This window comes from Trichechus manatus, unplaced genomic scaffold (genome assembly GCF_000243295.1).
Source record: "Trichechus manatus latirostris isolate Lorelei unplaced genomic scaffold, TriManLat1.0 scaffold00088, whole genome shotgun sequence".
Taxonomy (NCBI): domain Eukaryota; kingdom Metazoa; phylum Chordata; class Mammalia; order Sirenia; family Trichechidae; genus Trichechus; species Trichechus manatus.
This window is the reverse complement of record NW_004444024.1, coordinates 3,967,545-3,987,299: the sequence shown is the minus strand read 5'-3', so window position 1 is coordinate 3,987,299 and position 19,755 is coordinate 3,967,545.

Here is a 19,755-nt window from a genome sequence, read left to right as displayed (position 1 = left end):
TGTGTGTAGGCACATATATTCATAAGAGACACTCATAGAAGACAAAATCACAGATACTTCTCAGGCATAACGAGACACTTTGCAAGATTAGTTTTCTAGGTTTGAAGGCTTAGGACCTTGGTCTCATAGGATAACAGTCAGTTGGCATAATATAGTTAACAAAGTTCATATTCTGCATCCTAGTGAATTGAGTAGCGTCTGGGGTCTTAAAAGCTTGTAAGCAGCCATCTAAGATACAACTATTGGTCTCTGCTTCTTGTTAGGAGCAAAAGAGTAAAAAGGAAACAAAAGTCTCAGAGATGAAACAAGTCTACAGAGTTAATAGCCTACACAAGCCATGGGCTCATCTACCCTGAGGCCAGAAGAACTAGATGGTGCCTGGCTACCACTACCAACTAACGGTTCTGATCAGGGTCACGATAGACGGTCCCAGATAAAACGGGAAAAAAATGTAGAACAAAGGTCAAATTTTTTTTAAAAAGGCCAGATTTATGGACCAGTTGAGACCAGAGGACTACCTGAGACTATTGCCCCAAGATACTTTTTAATCCTTGAACCACAGCTATCCCCTGAGATCACCTTTTAGCGAAATAATGAAGTGGCACACAAAATAAAAGACATTACCTGTAAGTACAGTACTCTACTAAAAAAAATCTGTATAGAACAAAAGGTCAACATTTACTCTAAAGCAAAGATGAAAATATAAAGGGGCAAGGAAACTAGAGTACTGAAAACGGAGTAACCAAAACATAAAGAGAATGTTGACACATTGTGAAAAATGTAACTAATGTCACTGAACAGTTTGTATAGAAATTGTCAAATGGGAACCTAATTTACTGTGTAAACTTTCACCAAAAATACTATTTTAAAAATATATATTATTTAAAATAAATAATAAAATACTATTTAAAAAAAACTGAGACAGGAAACAGAGGGGACTCTGCCTGCAACACACTCCTCAACTCCTCTTTGCTCACAAATAATTCCTCTTTTAACTCGCCTTTGTACTTCCATACCTCCCTTTGCTGACTCTGTTACAGAACTTCCCAAACCATATTGAAACGACCCGTTTATGTGTCAAGCTGTCACTGAGGGCTGGGAATTGATACTGACTCATTGCAGTAACCCTAGTGCCCAGAACTAAGGTAGTCATATAATGAGCCATCAGCAAAAAAACTGTTGAACTGAAGTCAACTGAATTGGAATATGAGCTGAGTTTTTAAAGGCAAGTAGGTTGTGAATAAGCAAAAAGGAGGAGGAACATGGTCCATGAATAAATTCAACTCAAAGCAAGGGGAATATGTGAGTAAAGATTAGGAGGTAGGAGTACCTGGACTTGCAGAGGGCTTCTAGCCAAGCTTTGGCTGCAGCAAATCATGAACGGAAGGGGAAAAAAACCAAACGTTAGGCTAAGTAAGGAAAGCTAGAATGGGGGGAGGGGTAAGAGGAATTTATTCCTATGTGGGCAGAAAGTAAGGGCAGAAGAAGAAGAAAAAAGAGCAACTGGCTCTTACTAACTTTTTCCAGTTGTTTACCATTCCCACATATGCATACTTCCCCCTGGTGGGCAAAGATCCGTGTCCCATGAACATAAACTCAGAATCTCTGCTCTGGAAGGAACCCAAATTCAATCCCAACATCTTTCTTTACAGTTAGGGAAGCCTGAGGGCCAGGGAGGGGATCAACAGAATGAATTTCTACAGAACCCAAGTCATCTTACTTACTCCCAATCTGCTGCTTTCTCTCCCATGATCTAAGGGTGGCTCATCAAAATTCATTCAGTGATTCTTAGTCTTCTAGACAGGAGAAAACTAAGACAGAAAAGACAATTGATTTCCCTGAGGTCTCAGAGCAAGTCAGTGGCAAACCTGGGACTAATTCAGTTCTCCTGACTTATAGGCCCTTTCTCCTCCCTCTGTATGAATATTTACTAACCTACTACCTTTGATGCATTTGAATTGTGGTGTTGGCAAAGAATATTGAATATACCATGGACTGCCAGAAGAACGAACAAATCTGTCTTGGAAGAAGTACAGCCAGAATGTTCCTTAGAAAGGAGAATGGCGAGACATCAGCTCACGTACTATGTTATCAAAAGGGACCAGTCCTCGGAGAAGGACATCAGCCTTTGTAAAGTAGAGGGTCAGTGAAAATGAGGAAGACTCCCAACCAGATGAATTAACACAGTAACTGCAACAATGGGCTCAAACATAGCAATGATAGTGAGGATGGCAGAGGACTGGGCAGTGTTTCATTCTGTTGTTAATGGGTGGCTGTGAGTCAGAACTGACCTGACAGCACCTAACAACCTACTAGGAGCAGGACAGTGAATAAAAAGTTGATAAGATGTACTCCATACCTTTAAGAAGACAAAAATAATTACAATGCAATAGAAGTGCTACAATAGAGGTAAGTATAAAATGGTGCAAGAGTACAAAGAAAGGGGAAACTGCTGGGTCCAGAAAGGCTTTAAGAAAGAGCTGGGATGAGAGCCCAGCCTTGAACAATGAGTAGGTGTTTGTCAGGAATTGAAAAGTGGAAGGACATTGCAGGCGGGGGAGATAGCAAGAAGAAAGCAGGAAGCAGGATTCTGGGAAGGTTTGAAAATAGGTTTCTAATCTCAGCCAATAGCACTTCTAATTTTACACACTCTTTCTGGGTGACATGCCCAAGGTTGTTCCAACTGTCACTCTGAAGCTGATGATTTCCAGATCTATGTTTTTCAGGTCAGACATTTTTCTAAGCTTCAGAGCCATACATCCAATGGCTTTCAAGTCATTTCTCCCTGGTTATCTCACAGGCACTTCAAATTTATGTGTACAGACCTAAACTACCTTCTTTTTCACCTCTGACTCACACCTACCCACCCACCCACTGAGGCCATCAAGCTTGTTACTTCTCCTATGTGGAATCTTAGTGAGTCATCGTTCATTATTTCTTCCCTTTCTCCCCCACAACCCCCGCCCCCAACGACTTAAGCATCTGATTTTACCAATTTTGCTTCCTAAATACTTGGAAACCCCTTCTTAATGCAACAGGATGGAGATGAGGATCTTTTTTTTTAACTAAAAATAAAATACAGAGTCATATGAGTATTAGAGTAATGGAGCCAGCCTGGAGTCCCGGGGGTTTGGTTGTGCCATCCAAATCCATCCAGCCCTGGCTGTGGTGACTTGATACTGCTTAGAATCAATTGCTGAGGCTGGCTGGGACTTTGACATGGCAGCGAGGATTCTGGTTAGTTGACATCCATTTAGTCAGCTGATCTGGGAGATTAACTCAAGAGAAAAGGGGATGCTGGGGACCGATCTTCACTTTCCAGTTTCCAGAATTGGAGTTGTCTGTGATTTACACACTGAGTCTCGCCCTCCTCTCCAATAACGTTAGCCCAGACAGGATTTGAGATTTAGTCATAGTTGCCAATTGAATTAAGTTATTGTGAGGTTTTATTCTACAATATATATATAGTCTGTTCCCCTTTTTCCTTCTTTACTCTGTAGTGGTTAAGAACGCAGGTTCTGATGTCAGAGTGCCTAGGTTCAAATACTCCCTCTCCACCAATTACTAGGTATGAGACCTTGAGCAATATGGTAACCAACCTCGAAGATGGCTTCAATGATCCCCATCTTGAAAAACTGATGGTAAACCACTTCCAACATTAGGTTAGAAAATACATTGTGGCTTCTTCCCTCTTGGTCACTCTCACCCTATCTCAGATTATTTGCTCTGGGTAAAGCCAGCTGCCATGTCATGAGCAGCCCTATGGAGAAAGTCATGTGGTGAGGAACTAAGGCTCTTGTCAATAGCCACATGTGTGAGCTTGGCCATTTTTGTGGATTAGGAAGTTGAGTGCAATTTAGCTGGATGAATTCTATCTCAGTGTCTCTTAAGAGGTTGCAGTCAAGATGTCAGCTGGGGCTGCAGCCATCTGAAGGTTTAACGGGGACTGGAGGATCATCTTCCAAGATGACTCACTCACATAAGCTGTTTGCAAGGGGCTTCAGTTCCTTCCCACCTGGATCTCTCCATAGGGCTGCTTAAGTGTCCTTAAAATTGGGCAACTGACTTCCCTCAGAGCGAGTAATCCAAAGACAGAACAAGGCACAGACCACAATGTTTTATGACCTAGCCTCAGAGGTCACACACCATCATTTCTGCAATATGCTATATTCACACAGACCAATCCTGGTACAATGTGGAGAAGACTACACAGGGTGCGAATACCAGGAGGAGGGGATCATTGGGGGCCTTCTTGGAGGCTGGCTACTATAGAGGGAAAGATCAAAAGATCAATTTTGATGATGTTATATTTGAGACTCTTGAGGGACTTTCCAGTGCAAATGTCAAGTAGACAACTGGATATGAGAGTCTGGAACTCAGAAGAGAGATCTGAGCTAGTTATATTAATTTGTAAGTTATCAATATGAAAACAAGTAGGATCGCCTAATAAGAGTATGGAAAGAGAAAAGAGCCTTAACCTTTTAGAACTCCAACATTTATTCTCTTTCTTTTTTTTTTCCTGTTGTGGTAAACATATACGTTGTTGTTATTAGTAGCCATTGAATGATTTCGACTCGTGGCACCCTCACATGTGCACAGTAGAACTGCTCCATAGAGTTTTTAAGGCTATGACCTTTCAGAAACAGATTGCCAGCCCTGTCTTCTGAGATGCCTGTCGGTGGATTGGAACCACCAATCTTTCAGCTAGTGATTGAGTGCTTAACTGATTACACTACCCAGGGCACAATATGTAGTCTCTGATCCTCTAAAACAGTTGTCTTTTCAACATTTTTATGTGTACAATTCAGTGACATTACATTCATTATGTTATGCAGCCGTCACTATTACCCATTTTTTAATTTTTCCATCACCCTTAACAGAAGCTCAGTGCCCCCAAGCAATGACTCCCCCACATTTACTCTTTTTATTTTAAATTTAAAGTTAAAATTTAATTTAATTTTTATGGTGAAAATTTTTACGGTAAAATTACAGCGAAGGATAGAACAAACACCTATGTACCACCATCTAGGACTAACAAATGTTGGCACACTTTCTCATTTATCTCATATATTTTCCTTCCTTTTAAACTCTTCCCTTATTTCCTTTCCTGCCTTGCCTCCTATATTGTTTAGATTATTTTGTGTTTTTTTTTCATAGACTTTATTTCTTAGAGCAATTTTAGGTTTATAGAAAAATTATGCAGAAAATACTGAGTTCCCATTTACCCCCTCCTCTCTGCACATTGTTACTCCTATTATTTAACATTTTGCATTCCTGTGGTACATTTGCTACTATTGATACTTTGTTTTTTTTTTTTTGGTGAAAATATACACAACCAAACATAAACCCATTCAACAATTTTTACATGTACACTTCAATGGCAATGATAACATGTTTCACATTGTGTCACCATTTCCCGTTTCTACCCATATTGTTTCACCACCGTTAACTTACACTCTGTGCCCCTTAAAGTTCTTGTCTGTGTTTTAGACTTATTGTGATACATTATATTAACTAAAGTCCATAGTTTACATCAAGGAGACCTGGTGGTACAATGGTTAAGTGCTCAGCTGCTAACCCAAATGTTGGCCGTTCGAACCCACCAGTGGCTCCGTGGGAGAATATATTTGGCAATCTGCTTCCTTAAAGATTACAGCCTAGGAAACCCTTTGGGGCAGTTCTACTCTGCCATATAGAGTTGCTATGAGTTGGAATCTACTCAACGGCACACAACAACAACATAGTTTACATGAGGGTTCACTCTTTGTGTTGTGCAGCCCTGTGGGTTTTGACAAGTACTTAATGTCATGTGTCCACCATTATAGTATCATATAGAATAGTTTCACTGCCCTAAAAATGCCTTGTGCTCCACCTATTCATCCCTTCCTTCTTCTCCTGACCCCCTGGCAACCACTGATAAAGCTCACAATTCTGCAAATCCACAATTTGTGCTGAGATCAGCTGAGTTTTTCTTCTGGTCTTGGCTGGGTTTATTCAGGGGTCTGAGGTCACCTGGGTGCCAGATAGTCTAGAGTAGCCTGAGCTGGGATGGTTCATCTCTGCTTCATGTGATCTCTTGTCCTCCAACAATCTAGCTCAGGTTTATTCGCATGGATGGCTGGACAGGGTTCAGGAGAAAGAGATAAAACACGCAAGGCATCTTGAAGCTTAGGTGCAGAACTGGTAACCATTTCTTCTGCTGCATTCTATTGGGCAAAAAAGTCACAAGGCCAGTTCAGATTTAAGGAGAGGAGAAATAAACTCTGTCTTTTGACAGGAGGAGCTGCAAATCACAAAGAGTGTGGATTCAAGGGAAGATTAAAGGATTATGGCCACTTTGCAATCTACCACAGTTCACTCTCTGACCATAATTATTCACATTCTCCCCGTAGGTAAAATATGCTCACCTCCAATCCAGGACCCCCACAATGGTCTTCCAATTATGTCATCAGGCTCAAAGCCTAGGATTTCATGATCTACATCAGGTTTGTATGAGACTTGATGGATATTGTTTTTCCTGATCTTGACACCTATGAATTAAAAAGACAAGTCATTTGCCTCCCACACACCTAGTATACAATGATGAGACAGAGGCCAGATAACCTCAATAAACACTTCTATTCAAAAAGGGGAACAATGAGAGGCACATAGTCATCCTTAAACATAGCAATTCTAAACTTCAGTTGGGCAAATGTTGCCAGGTCCCCGTAGCCTGGGAGACGGGACATTCCTTGACTGGGTCTAGGTTCTTCTCCCTGGGAGTGGATTCCTAGTTGTTGATCTCTGTGGCTCCACCCTCTCTACCTTCCTTGTTTATTATCTTTCTTGTTTATCACCTTCCTTGTTCATCACCTTCTTTGGCCACTTATGAAGACGTGGCCCATGTTGGAAGCTATGTAGCAGTTTGAATAATTTCAGTCCTTTTTAGTCCAGGCTGGTGGCAGCATGTACAACTCATTTTTAAAAATTGTTGGCTTTCTATGTATTTGAGTATAGTCTACTCCACCCTCAGCTGACACACAATTGTTCTTGAGACATACATCTCTCTCAACTTGATCACTGCTGTTTTGGGATTAGGCTTCTATGGGATCACACTCTAAAAATTCTGAGAAGCCCTTTTGTCTAAGGGCCTACTAGGCATCACTTTAATTTTTCAGAGATCTTTACAAAATGTTTTATATCCACAGTTTTAATATGATCTACATCTTCAGGCTATATTTTACTATAATAATCCTTTGTTGGCTAAGGAACCTCAAGATGAAGGAGTTTTATTTTTTAACCTAGTAAGTCCTGCCCGTCTGTATTTTCTCTAAATTCTGTTTGCAAACAGGCCAGTTCTTTCTTTTGCTATATCTCTTCTCGTTATAAGGTTATCACACACAGCTATGAACACCCAACTGAGACAACATTCTGCCTAGAGATCTCCTTAGCGAATCCAAAAGTTCTTTAAGTACTTTTCCATCTTCTAAGTAATCATAGGCAACAGATTTGCCAATTGTTTTGCTACTATGAAATAATTTTTTCCAGCCTCCGATAACAATTTCCTCACCATTCTTTCAGACTCCTTTAAGTTTGCTTGCCCTTTTTTTCAGACTCCACCCATCCCCTGATTCCAAAACCAATGCCATGAATTTTAGGGTTAAGGTAGGGTTAAGGTTAAAGGTAGCATCTCACTTTCAGATAGAAATTTCTGTATCAGTCAACTTTTGCTGTGAAACAAACTACCCCAAAACTTAATGGCTTAAAACAGCAACTATTTATATCTCTTACAGTTTTACAGAATGGCAATTTGTGCTGGGCTCAGCTGGGTGGTTCTTCTGGTCTTAGCTGGATCAGTGCATATGTCTGAGGTCAGCTGCCAAGTTAACTGGGTGCTAGTTAGTTTAGGATGGCCTCAGATGGATTGGCTGAGCTCTGCCCCACATGGTCTCTCATATTCCAGCAGGCTTGTTCACTTGGGTGACTGAGCAGAGTTCCAAAAAGAGGGCAAAGCACACAAGGCTTCTTGAGGCCTAGGCTCAGAACCAGCACATTGTCCCTTTCGTTGCGTTTTATTAATTAAAGAAAGTAGTAAGACCTTCCCAGATTTAAGGAGAGGGGAGATAGCCTTCACCTCTTAATGGAGGAGCTTCAAAGTCACACAGCAAAGGGCGTGGATACAGGGGGGAATGAAGATTGTGGCCGTTTTTACAATCTACCACACCTCCTCAAAGGCTACCCTTATCATGAATTTGGTGTGCATCCTTCCCTTACATACTCTTCATTTATATGACATTTGTATATACAAAAAATATATTTTTCTGTGAGTTTATATGTTTTTAAATGAACTATTTCATACATACCAAAGAATTTGTGTAAGAAAAATGTTTTAAGGTATAAAGAATCAAACACTTTTGCACCTGCCACTCAGGGAAAGAAATGGAATTTTACCAGTACATTTTAAACACCCTGTGTGCCCCTCCTAACATGCTTTTCTAACCTGAACTACTTCAGCAGCCTCCTAACTGGCCTTTCTACCTCATTCTTGCCTCCTCCAATCAGCTCTACCCAGTGTAGTCAGAATAATCTTTAAAAAAACAAATTTAATCACATTATTCCTTTGTGTAAAATTGCTCAATTGTTCTGAATGAACTTAGGATAAAATCCAAATTCATTAATAGAATAGCCCTTAGTCATCTGGCTCCAATTTATACTTCATGCCTCATGTTTTGCCATCCGTCCTTCAGTGTACCATGCTTTTTCTCAAAACTTATCATTGAGTTCTGGCCGAAGAAGATGACTTTCATAACTCCCTACACTTCCTCCTTCATAGCATGTATCTCTATTATTATTGACTATTTAACTGTGGTGGTGCAGTGGTTAAGTGCTCAATTGCTAACCAAAAGATCAGTAGTTCGAACCCACCAGCCACTCCACGGGAGAAAGATGCGGCAGTATGCTTTCTTAAAGATTGCAGCCTTGGGAACACTATGGAACCATTCTAGTCTGTTCAATAGGGTTGCTATGAGTGGGAATTGAATCGACAGCAGTGGGTTTGGTTTTGGTTTATCTACTACTCGACTACAAGAGCCCTGAGAGCAGGTACTCCATCTGAGTACTTCTTTGTTGTATCCCTGGGTGTCAAGCACAGCACCCGGCACCACTGATACTCAGTAATGGTTGAATTCATAAATAGATTAATGCATGCTAGGCTCTGGGGAAAGAGAAACTCCACAAAAAGCCCCTAGTCTAGATGGAGAACAGATACACATATTGATTAATCTCTTTGCTAAGCAAACAGACATGCTTCACAAAGACAGTGATTTGAAAATAAATTGAGTTGACTTCTAGGTTTCACCAGAGGGCACTATGGGAATGCCTCAGATTTCTCCTAAAAATCTCGTTATTTCCTTGGCAAGACCCTACCTACTTGCAATGGGAAAATAATTTTCAAAGGTGGTTGTTTTGTGTTCAGTATACTGGATAAAGCTTTACCTGAGCCATCTGTGAGTTTGAAGATCTGAAGTAACCCTTGTTTGTGTCCTTTTTGTGCCTATCGCAGTTTTGCAGCTTAAGATCATCAGAGGAGCTTTCGCAAGTATGATCTAATTTATCTTCCACATCAACCCTTGGCACCATAATAGGAATAACTATTATTATTTCCATCTTAAAAATAACTCCAAAGGTCAGAAAGGTTAAGTAATTTTCCCAAGTAATCACAGCTGGTAAATACCTAAGCAGGACTTGAATCTTGTTTTCAAAATCCAAATTTATTCATTTACTAAAAATATATTGAGTACCAAGTTCCGTAAAAAATGACAAGGATACAAAGGCACACCCTCCAATTTAATGTCTCAGAAGCAAAGATTGATTAAGTTGGAAGGAACTTTGGAAATCACCTAAAGAAGTATTCTCAACTTAGGTATGTGTAGGAATCACCTCAAGAATCTGTTAAAAATGTAGATTCCTGGACTTCAGTTTCTCTTATTCAAATTCAATGTGTCTGAGTGGGACCCTGGAATATGAATTTTTCACAAGAATATCAACCATTCACCCCATGATTCTGATACGGGTGAAAGGTGGACCACACTTTGAGAAACATTGATCTGTTGCTTTAATCCCTTCAGAGTATAGGGAAGAAAATGAGGAGAGAGGGGGAAGTGAGGCCCCCAGGAACATTTTGTAGGAGGATGTTCTTATTTTTAGGAAATATGTACACAGTGAAGTACAAAGGGTATGGAGAATTAAGAAGATTGCATATTCTTTGACACTCCTCCCATTGAGAATAAAACTCGTTGCTGTCTAGTGGATTCTGACTCATAGTGACCCTATAGGACAGAGTAGACCTGCCCCATAGGGTTTTCAAGGAGCAGCTGGTGGATTCAAACTGCTTACCTTTTGATTAGCAGGCACAGCTCTTAACCACTGCACCATCAGGGTTCCTCCCATTGGGGGGAAAACAAACAAACCAACGAAACCTGTTGCCGGCGAGTCAGTTCCGACTCATAGGTCTATTTCCCTCTTCCCTTGAATCTGGCCTCCCTGTGACTGCTTTGACCAATAGAGTATCGTGGGAGTGACACTATGGCAGCTCCAGACCTACCCTATAAAAGGACTGGCAGCTTCCACCTTGGTCTCTTAGTGCCTGGAAAAAAATTGACAACCTTGCTTGAGAGACCACATGAAGGAGACTTGAGACTACATGGAAAGGATGAGGGGTTCAACTGAACCTAGTCTTCCAGACATCCTTCCACCAAGGTGTCAAGCATGTGCTAAGCCCTCTTGGAACCTCGAAGCCTGTTGAATATCACTGAGTGACATCAGTCGACAGTACATAACGCAGAAGAATCATCTAGCTGAGCCTTACTTGAATTCCTGACTCACAAAATCTTGAGATATAATAAAATGTTGCTATTTTAAGCCAATAAGTTGTGGGAGTAATTTGTTACCCAGCAATAGAGAACTAGAACAGAATTTGGTACCTGGAAAGGGATGCTGCCATAATAAAAGCCTAAAACATTGTCATTGGTTTTGGGTCTGGCTGGTGATCAGAAGCTGGAAGGCCCTCACGAAGACTGTTAGTGAAATCTAGAAGGGCCTCTAGGAGACTGTTGATGAGGGCTTGAAGGGTAGAAAGGAAAATATTGCTGTAAGATGAAAAAAGGACACTCAAATTATGTATGGCAGAATAGTTAATGAAACTGTTACCTGCAGGTAATGTGAAAATAGAAGAGCTTCTAATGATATTATGGATCTGGCTAAAGAGATCTCCAGGCAGAATGTTGAAAGTGCCACCTGGCTTCTTCTAACAGTGTATGATAAAACACAAGAAGAAAGAGATGAATTACAGAAGGAACTGTTCCGTTTCCAAGCAGAAGTTAGAGGAAATACATAGAGGGCCCAGGACATTCTTTTCAACCAGCAAACATTTCTCAAATGAAATGACTCAGGGTAAAGAACAAATCCAAGGAGCTATCAGTAAAACATTAGTACCATTGCTGTGGTTTTAACTTTCATTACTTGGTTAAGACAGTATATGCCACAAAGTTAATGAAGATAAAGGGTGTGGCTGGAAGACTCTTTGTTGAGACTTCAGAAAGATCTAGGGGCATGCCTTCTAGACTCTCTCTGCTGGACAAGAAAGTCTTTAGGAGTCATAAGGGTATGCCTCATTAGGTATACTATTTAAAATGGCAAAAAACCTTCTAAGAATCTTAAAGCCATTGTAGCACAGCATGCTGACTCTTAGCCCAAGTTAGAGAAGGGCCTGTCTTGGAAAGAAATATGGATGTGGCTTTTATCTAATGGAGTGAACCCCAATAAGATTAATAGGAAATCTTCAAAAGTTTTAAGATAATTGTATCAGCAGAAACATTTCCAGCTTGGGATAAAAGAAACAGAGACAATACAAAACAAAAAAGATGCCTTTGGACCCATGTATTCATTTCTTATTGCTGCCATAACAAATTACCACAAACTTAGTGGCTTAAAATAAATTTATTATCTTACAACTTTAGAGTTTAGAAGTCTGAAATGGGTTTCACTGGGCTGAAATCAATGTGTCAGCAGGGCTATGTTCCTTCTGGAGACTCTAGGGGAAAGTCTGTTTCCTTGCTTTTTCCAGTTTCTAGAGGCTGCATCTATTCCTTGACTCATGGTCCCTCCATCTTCAAAGTCAGCAGTGTAGCATCTTCAAATCTCTCTCTGACTTTACTTCCCTTCTCATATCTCCTTCTCTGACTTTTTAAAGGACTCTCGTGATTACATTGGGCCCACTTGGATAATCCAGGATAATCTTCCTATCTCAAGGTCCTTAACTTAATGACATCTACAAATTTCTTTTTGCCATATAAGGTAACATAGTCATAGGTTTTGGATGTTAGGGTGTGTACATCTTTGTTATTGTTGTTGTTAGGTTCTGTCGAGTCAGTTCTGACTCATAGCGACCCCATGTAGAACAGAATGAAACATTGCCTGGTCCTGCGCCATCCTCACAATTGTTGTTATGCTTAAACTCATTGTTGCAGCCACTGCATCAGTCCATCTTGTTGAGGGTCTTCCTCTTTTTTGCTGACCCTCTACTTAACCAAGCATGATGTCCTTCTCTATGGACTGATCCCTCCTGATAACATTGAGACATAGTCTTGCCATCCTTGTTTCTAAGGAGCATTCTGTTTGTACTTCTTCCAAGACAGATTTGTTTGTTCTTTTGGCAGTTCACGGTATAGTCAATATTCTTTGCCAACACCACAATTCAAAGGCATCCATTCTTCTTCAGTCTTCCTCATTCATTGTCCAGCTTTCACATGCATATGAGGTGATTAAAAACACCATGGATTGGGTCAGGAGTACGTAGTCTTCAAGGTGACATCTTTGCTTTTTCAACACTTTAAAGAGGTCTTTTGCAGCAGATTTGCCCAATGCAATGCGTCTTTTGATTTCTTGACTGCTGCTTCCATGGGTGTTGATTGTGGATCCAAGTAAAATGAAATCCTTGACAACTTCAATCTTTTCTCCATTTATCATGTGATGTTGCTTATTGGTCCAGTTGTGAGGATTTTTGTTTTCTTTACATTGAGATGTAATCAATACTGAAGGCTGTAGTCTTTGATCTTCATCAGTAAGTGCTTCTAGTCCTCTTCACTTTCTGCAAGCGAAGTTGTGTTATCTGCATAATGCAGGTTGTTAATGCATCTTCGTCCATTCTTGTTGCCCCATTCTTCTTCATATAGTCCAGCTTCTCAGATTATTTGCTCAGCATACAGATAGAATAGGTATGGTGAAAGGATACAACCCTGATGCACACCTTTCCTGACTTTAAACCATGCAGTATACCCTTGTTCTGTTCAAACGACTGCCTCTTGATCTATGTACAAGTTCCTCAGGAGCACAATTAAGTGTTCTGGAATTCCCATTCTTTGCAATGTTATCCATAATTTGTTATGATCCACACAGTCGAATTCTCTGCTTTCAGCCAGGATCATCTGACATCAGCAATGATATCCCTGGTTTCACATCCTCTTCCAAGTCCGGCTTGAATTTCTGGCAGATCCCTGTTGATATACTGCAGCAGCCACTTTTGAATGATCTTCAACAAAATTTTAGTTGCGTGTGATATTAATGATATTGTTTGATGGTTTCCACATTCAGTTGGATCACCTTTCTTTGGAATAGGCATAAATATAGATCTCTTCCCGTCGGTTGGCCAAGTAGCTGTCTTCCAGAATTTCTTGGCATAGATGAGTGAGCACTTCTGGTGCTGCATCTGTTTGTTGAAACATCTCAATTGGTATTCCATCAATTCCTGGAGCCTTGTTTTTCTCCAATACCTTCAGTGCAGCTTGGACTTCTTCCTTCAGTACCATCGGTTCCTGGTCATATACTACCTCCTGAAATGCTTGAACGTTGACCAATTCTTTTCGGTATAATGACTCTTCGTATTCTTCCATCTTCTTTCAATAAATAAATAACTTACCCAATGTTAATCATTTGTAGATCACATCCAGAAGTATATTGGTAAACTGGCTCTCCAGGGAGTGGGGGAAAAAGCCCTTACTTGTGGCATTTGCCAATTTCTGTGGTGTAAATACTCCTACAGTGGTTGATTTCAAGGTACATAGACAACATCACTGAATGCAGTTGGATAGAGATGCTAACAGTTGGCTCTCACAAGCTGGTGTGAACCAGCTTCAGAACATCACTGTTTGTGGTAGTCATGAAAATATGCCACCAAGTCTCCCCTCAAGGGAGAACTTGCTGTACCACTGTAGGGAATCAGTCAGAAGAATCTCCAGCTGACAGCTCCTTCAGGGTCTATCCTGAAGCAGAGAACAACTTTGCCCTAGGCCATGCCCCTCCTTGGGTAGCCCACATCCAGTGACTAAGGGATGTGAGGGAATAAGGACCCAGCCACTTAGGCTCAACATGAGACAACTCTGACAGGCAATACTAGCTCCAGTGCTCCTGCCACCTTGATTAGGCCTCTTTGACCTGGTCCTCTGCCCTTTCCTGCTTCATCTCCCTTCTTTTCATAGATGTTGATCCCTAATAAATATCTTGTACCCCAAACTCCATCTCAACATCTGAGAACTGGAGAACTCAACTTGTAATAGCACACAATCAACAAAAACAGCTAGTGGGAGAGTAGAGAACTGGACCCAGGTAGTATGGATCCAGATTCCATGTTCTTAATCACTATCAGAGGCAGGTTTACCATGAAGCTTTTGAAGTTTAGGCTTCGTGGCCGCTAACTTGAGCAGGCCCTTTCCCTGGCACTTGGTAGAGGGAAGTAGAGGGAAGATTGGTAATGTGTTCACGTGGTTATACATATTACAAAAATTGTGAAAGAAAGCTGTTTTAATCAATTTAATTGGTTAAATTGTCTCTTTCCACACTGACTTCCTCTCCATCACACTTTCCCTCATAACATTTCTTTTTATGTTGGGAGTATTAAAATAACCATGGGCCTGTGTTGGCAACTAAATAGTCTTCTCAGCCTGTTTCCTGCCATAGAAGGTTAAGGGTGTAGTAGGCTGTAGGGTCACCATGAGTCGGAACTGACTAGACGGCACATAACAACAACAGGCAGAATAATGGTCCCCAAAGATCAAAGACCACAGCCTTCAGTATGGATTACACCTCAACATAAAACAAAAATCCTCACAACTGGACCAATAAGCAACATCTTGATGATAAACTGAGAAAAGATTGAAGTTGTCAGGAATTTCATTTTACTTGGATCCACAATCAGCAAGTTATTTACTCTCTTTGTGCCTCATTCTTCTCATTTGTAAAATGAGATCAATAATACTATCTATGCTGTATGGTTAGCATGAGAATTAAATGAGCTAATACATGTAAAATGCTTGGGACAGTGTCTGGCACGCAGGAAGCAGTTAGTAAGTATTAACTGTTGTTTTTACTGTTGCTATTGTTATTATTATTGCCTCCTTAAAGACTTCCATTGGATTTTTTTCAACATTTTATTGTGTTTTATGTGAAAGTTTACACAGCAAATTAGTTTCCCATTCAACAATTCATACACAAATTTTTCTGTGACATTAGTTGCTGTCCCTGCAATGTGTCAGCACTGTCCCCCTTTCCACCCTACCTTCCCGTTTCCATCTGTCCAGTTTTCCCTGCCCCTCCTTGCCCTCTCATCTTTGCTTTTGGTGCAGATATTGCCCGTTTGCTCTCATATAGTTGATTGTCCTAAGGAGCACATTCCTCCTAGGTGTTGTTTATTTTATAGGCCAATCTATCATTTGGCTGAAAGGTGACCTCAAGGAGTGGCTTCGGTTCCAGGTTAAAAGGGTGTCTTAGGGCGATAATCTCAGGGGTTCTTCCAGTCTCTATCAGTCCAGTAAATCTGGTCTTTTTTTATAAATTTGAGTTTTGTTCTACATTTTTACGTCATTCTTATCAGGACCTTCTATTGTGTCCCTGCAGAGCGGTCGGTAGTGGTAAACAGGCACCACCTAGTTCTTCTGGTCTTAGGCTAGAGGAGGCTGTGGTTTATGTGGGCCATTAGTTCTGTGGACTAATTGCTTCCTCGAGTCTTTGGTTTCCTTTACTCTCCTTTGCTTCACATGGGAGGAGACCAATAGTTGTATCTTAGATGGCTGCTCACAAGCTTTTAAGACTCAGACAGTACTCACCAAACTAGGATGTAGAACATTATATTTATGTTATGCCAATTAACCTAGATGTCCCCCGAGAAGATGTTCCTGAGCCTTCAAACCCAGTAACTCAGCCCCACAAGGTGTTTGGATATGTCTAGGAAATTTCCGTAACTATGTCCCCTATGTGCTTTATTATATATATGAATATATATGTAGCACATACAAATATGTATATGCAAATACCCACAACTATACCTATATAGGTACACACATGTACTCCCATTCGCCCTCCCGTACCTATATATTATACCATATCTACCCATGTAACCACTTAGAAATTTTTTGGTTGTTATTACTGTTATTGCAGAACTGTATGTGTTCTAGCACTTACCATAGTTGTCCTTTGTTCTTGCATACTTCTCAATGTCTTCATTTACCTTGGTCATGTTTTTCTGACTTCCCCCATATTGTGTATTGCCTTTTCCTTCACCAGAATTAACAAATGTCTACCATCTAGTAAGTGATTCTTCCTCTCTTCCCCTCCCTTTCCTGGTAACCGTCAAAGAACGTTGCTTTCTGTGTGTAAACCCATTCTTGACTTTCTATAAAAGTGGTATCATATAGTATTTGTCCTTTTGTGATTGATTTATTTCACTCAGCATAATGTCCTCCAGATTCACCCATGTTATAAGATGTTTTGCAGACTCATCATTATTCTTTATTGTTTTGTAGTATTCCATTGTACGCATGTACCACTTTTTGTTGATCCATTCATCCACTGGTGGACACTTAGGTTGTTTCCATCTTTTGCTATTGTGAATGATGCTGCAATGAACATGGGTGTGTGTATGTCTATCTGTGTCACTGCTCTTATTTCTCTAGGAGTGCGATTGCTGGATCATATGGTATTTCTATTTCTAGATTTTTGAGGAAGCACAATACTGTTTTCCATAGTGGTTGTACCATTTTACAGTCCCACCAGTGTAAGAGTTCCAGTCTTCTCCACATCTCACCAGCATTTGTTTTTTTCTGTTTTTTTTGATCAGTGCCGTTTTTGTAGGGGTGAAATGGTATCTCATTGTAGTTTTGATTTGCATCTCTCTAATGGCTAATGAGAAGCTGGACTATATGAAGAACAACCCAGCATCAGGATTGGAGGAAGACTCACTAACAACCTGTGATATTACAGATGACACGACCTTGCTTGCTGAAAGCAAAGGGGACTTGAAGCACTTATTGATGAAGATCAAAGACTATAGCCTTCAGTATAGAGTACACCTTAACCAAAAGAAAACAAAAATCCTCACAGCTGGATCAATAAACAACATCATGATAAATTGAGAAAAGATTAAAGTTGTCAAGGATTTCATTTTACTTGATCCACAATGAACACCCATGGAAGCAGCAGTCAAGAAATCAAATGATGTATTTCATTGGACAATTCTTTAAAGTGTTGCAAAGCAAAGATGCCTCTTTGAGGACTAAGGTGTGCCTGACCCAAGCCATGGTATTTTCAATTGCCTCGTATTCATGCGAAAGCTGGACAATGAATAAGGAAGACTGAAGAAGAATTGATGCCTTTGAATTATGGTGTTGGCAAAGAATATTAATATACCATGGACTGCCAGAAGAACGAACAAATCTACCTGTCTTGGAAGGAGTAGAGCCAGAATGCTCCTTAGAAGGGAGGATGGCGAGACTTCATCTTGTGTACTTCAGACATGTTATCAGGAGGGACCAGTCCCTGGAGAAGGACATCATGCTTGGTAAAGTAGAGGTCAGCCAAAGAGAGTAAGACCCTCAATGAGATGGATTAACACAGTGGCTGCAACAATGGGCTCAAACAGAGCAACAATTGTGAGGATGGTACAGGGCTGGGAAGTGTTTTGTACTGTTGTACATAGAGTCACTATGAGTCAGAACCAACTCTACGGCACTTAACAACAACAACAACAGCAGCTAATGATTGGGAGCATCTTTTCATGTGTTTGTTAGACTCCTGAATGTCTTCTTTGGTGACGTGTCTGTTCATGTCCTTTGCCCACTTTTTGATTGGATTGTTTGTCTTTTTGTTGTTGAGGTGTTGAAGTTTTCTGTGTACTTTAGAGATTAGACGCTTGTCAGATGTATCATTGCCCAAAATTTTTTCCCAGTCTGTAGGTTCTCTTTTCACTCTTTTGGTCAAGTCTTTTGATGAACATAAGTATTTAATTTTTAGGAGGTTCTAATTATGTACTTTATCTTTTGTTGTTTGTGCTTCCACTGGATTTTCATAGAGGACAGGATACTTTTCTTAGTATAATATGTAAAGCCCCTTCACAATCTGACAGCCCTAAAAAGGAACCTTTCATTATTTCTGGAACTCAAACGATTTTCCACCTCTGAACCTTGATACATATAGATATCTTCTTCCAGGAAAGCCCATCCCTCCCTTGCCTGTCATCATCCACATAATTCTTTTTCATTCTTTGGGCCAGTGCACATTGCTTCCTTTGTGAAGCCCTCTCCACCACTTATGCACGGCCATACACTCTCTCTTCAGTGCTGCCATTGCACATTGCACTACCCTTGGTTACCCTGATCAGTTTATTGTGGTTATTTGTTTACATATCTGTCTCCATTTGTGAGCTCATTAGGACCAGGGTTAGGGCTGGTTCTGCTATTTCTCTGTGTCCTCAGCACAGTACCTTAGGTGCCAGTAAATATTTGTTGAATGAATGAACAAATACCTGGGAAAGAGGAGAAAAAATAACCTAGTAGGATGTAATAATAATAATTTTGTTTGCTTGCTTAAGGAACTGTATGGTATATTGTGTAGAGCAGAGACTTGGGACCCCAGAGTTTTAGGTTCTGTGAGTCCTAGGTTTGTCATCCATTGACCCTAATGCCCTTCATCCACCTCACCTCCCGGTCAAATTCCTACTCATCATTCAAGATCGCTCAGATGTCACATTCTCTGTGAAATATTTTCCTCCCCTCTGCTCTCCCACAGCTCTTTACACTCATGCCGCTATGGTACCTCTATTACCATACCGCATTATTTACTCTCCTGGATTTACCCTTCAGAATTCAGTGGTGTTTCTATATTTCCACCCCCTGATCCAGGGGGTGAATATTGTTTGGGGTGGCCTTGTACAGTCTTATTGTTGTTGTGTGCTGTGGAGTTGATTGTGACTCCATAAGACAGAGCAGAACCGCCCCATAGGGTTTTCTAGGCTGTAATCTTTAGGGAGCAGATTGCTGCATCTTTCTCCCGTTGAGCGGCTGGTGGATTCCACCGCTAACCGTTCAGCTAGCAGCCCAGCGGGCTTCTTTGTACAGCCTTAGGCCAGTGAATTCAACGCCCACTCCACCCCTTCTCTCAATTTCCCCACAGGCAAAATGGGCTGGGGCCGTGCTTTAGTGAAGGGCGCGCCCCTGAGGTTGCAGGCAGCCCCCCCACCCCCACCCTACGCAGTCTGAGTAGCTGAGAGGCAGGAGCCAAGGGAGGCGTCAGACCAAGTAGAGTCGAGGGTAGGAGGCTTAGGAGGGCGGGCCGGCAAGCCGAAACGGCGGGGCGAGGCCGAGGGGCGGAGCGGGTAGGGAGCGCTGGGCGCCCGGTCGGGCGGGACCGTCCGAGAGGACGCCACCGAGCGCCGGCCATGGGCCCCGGGGC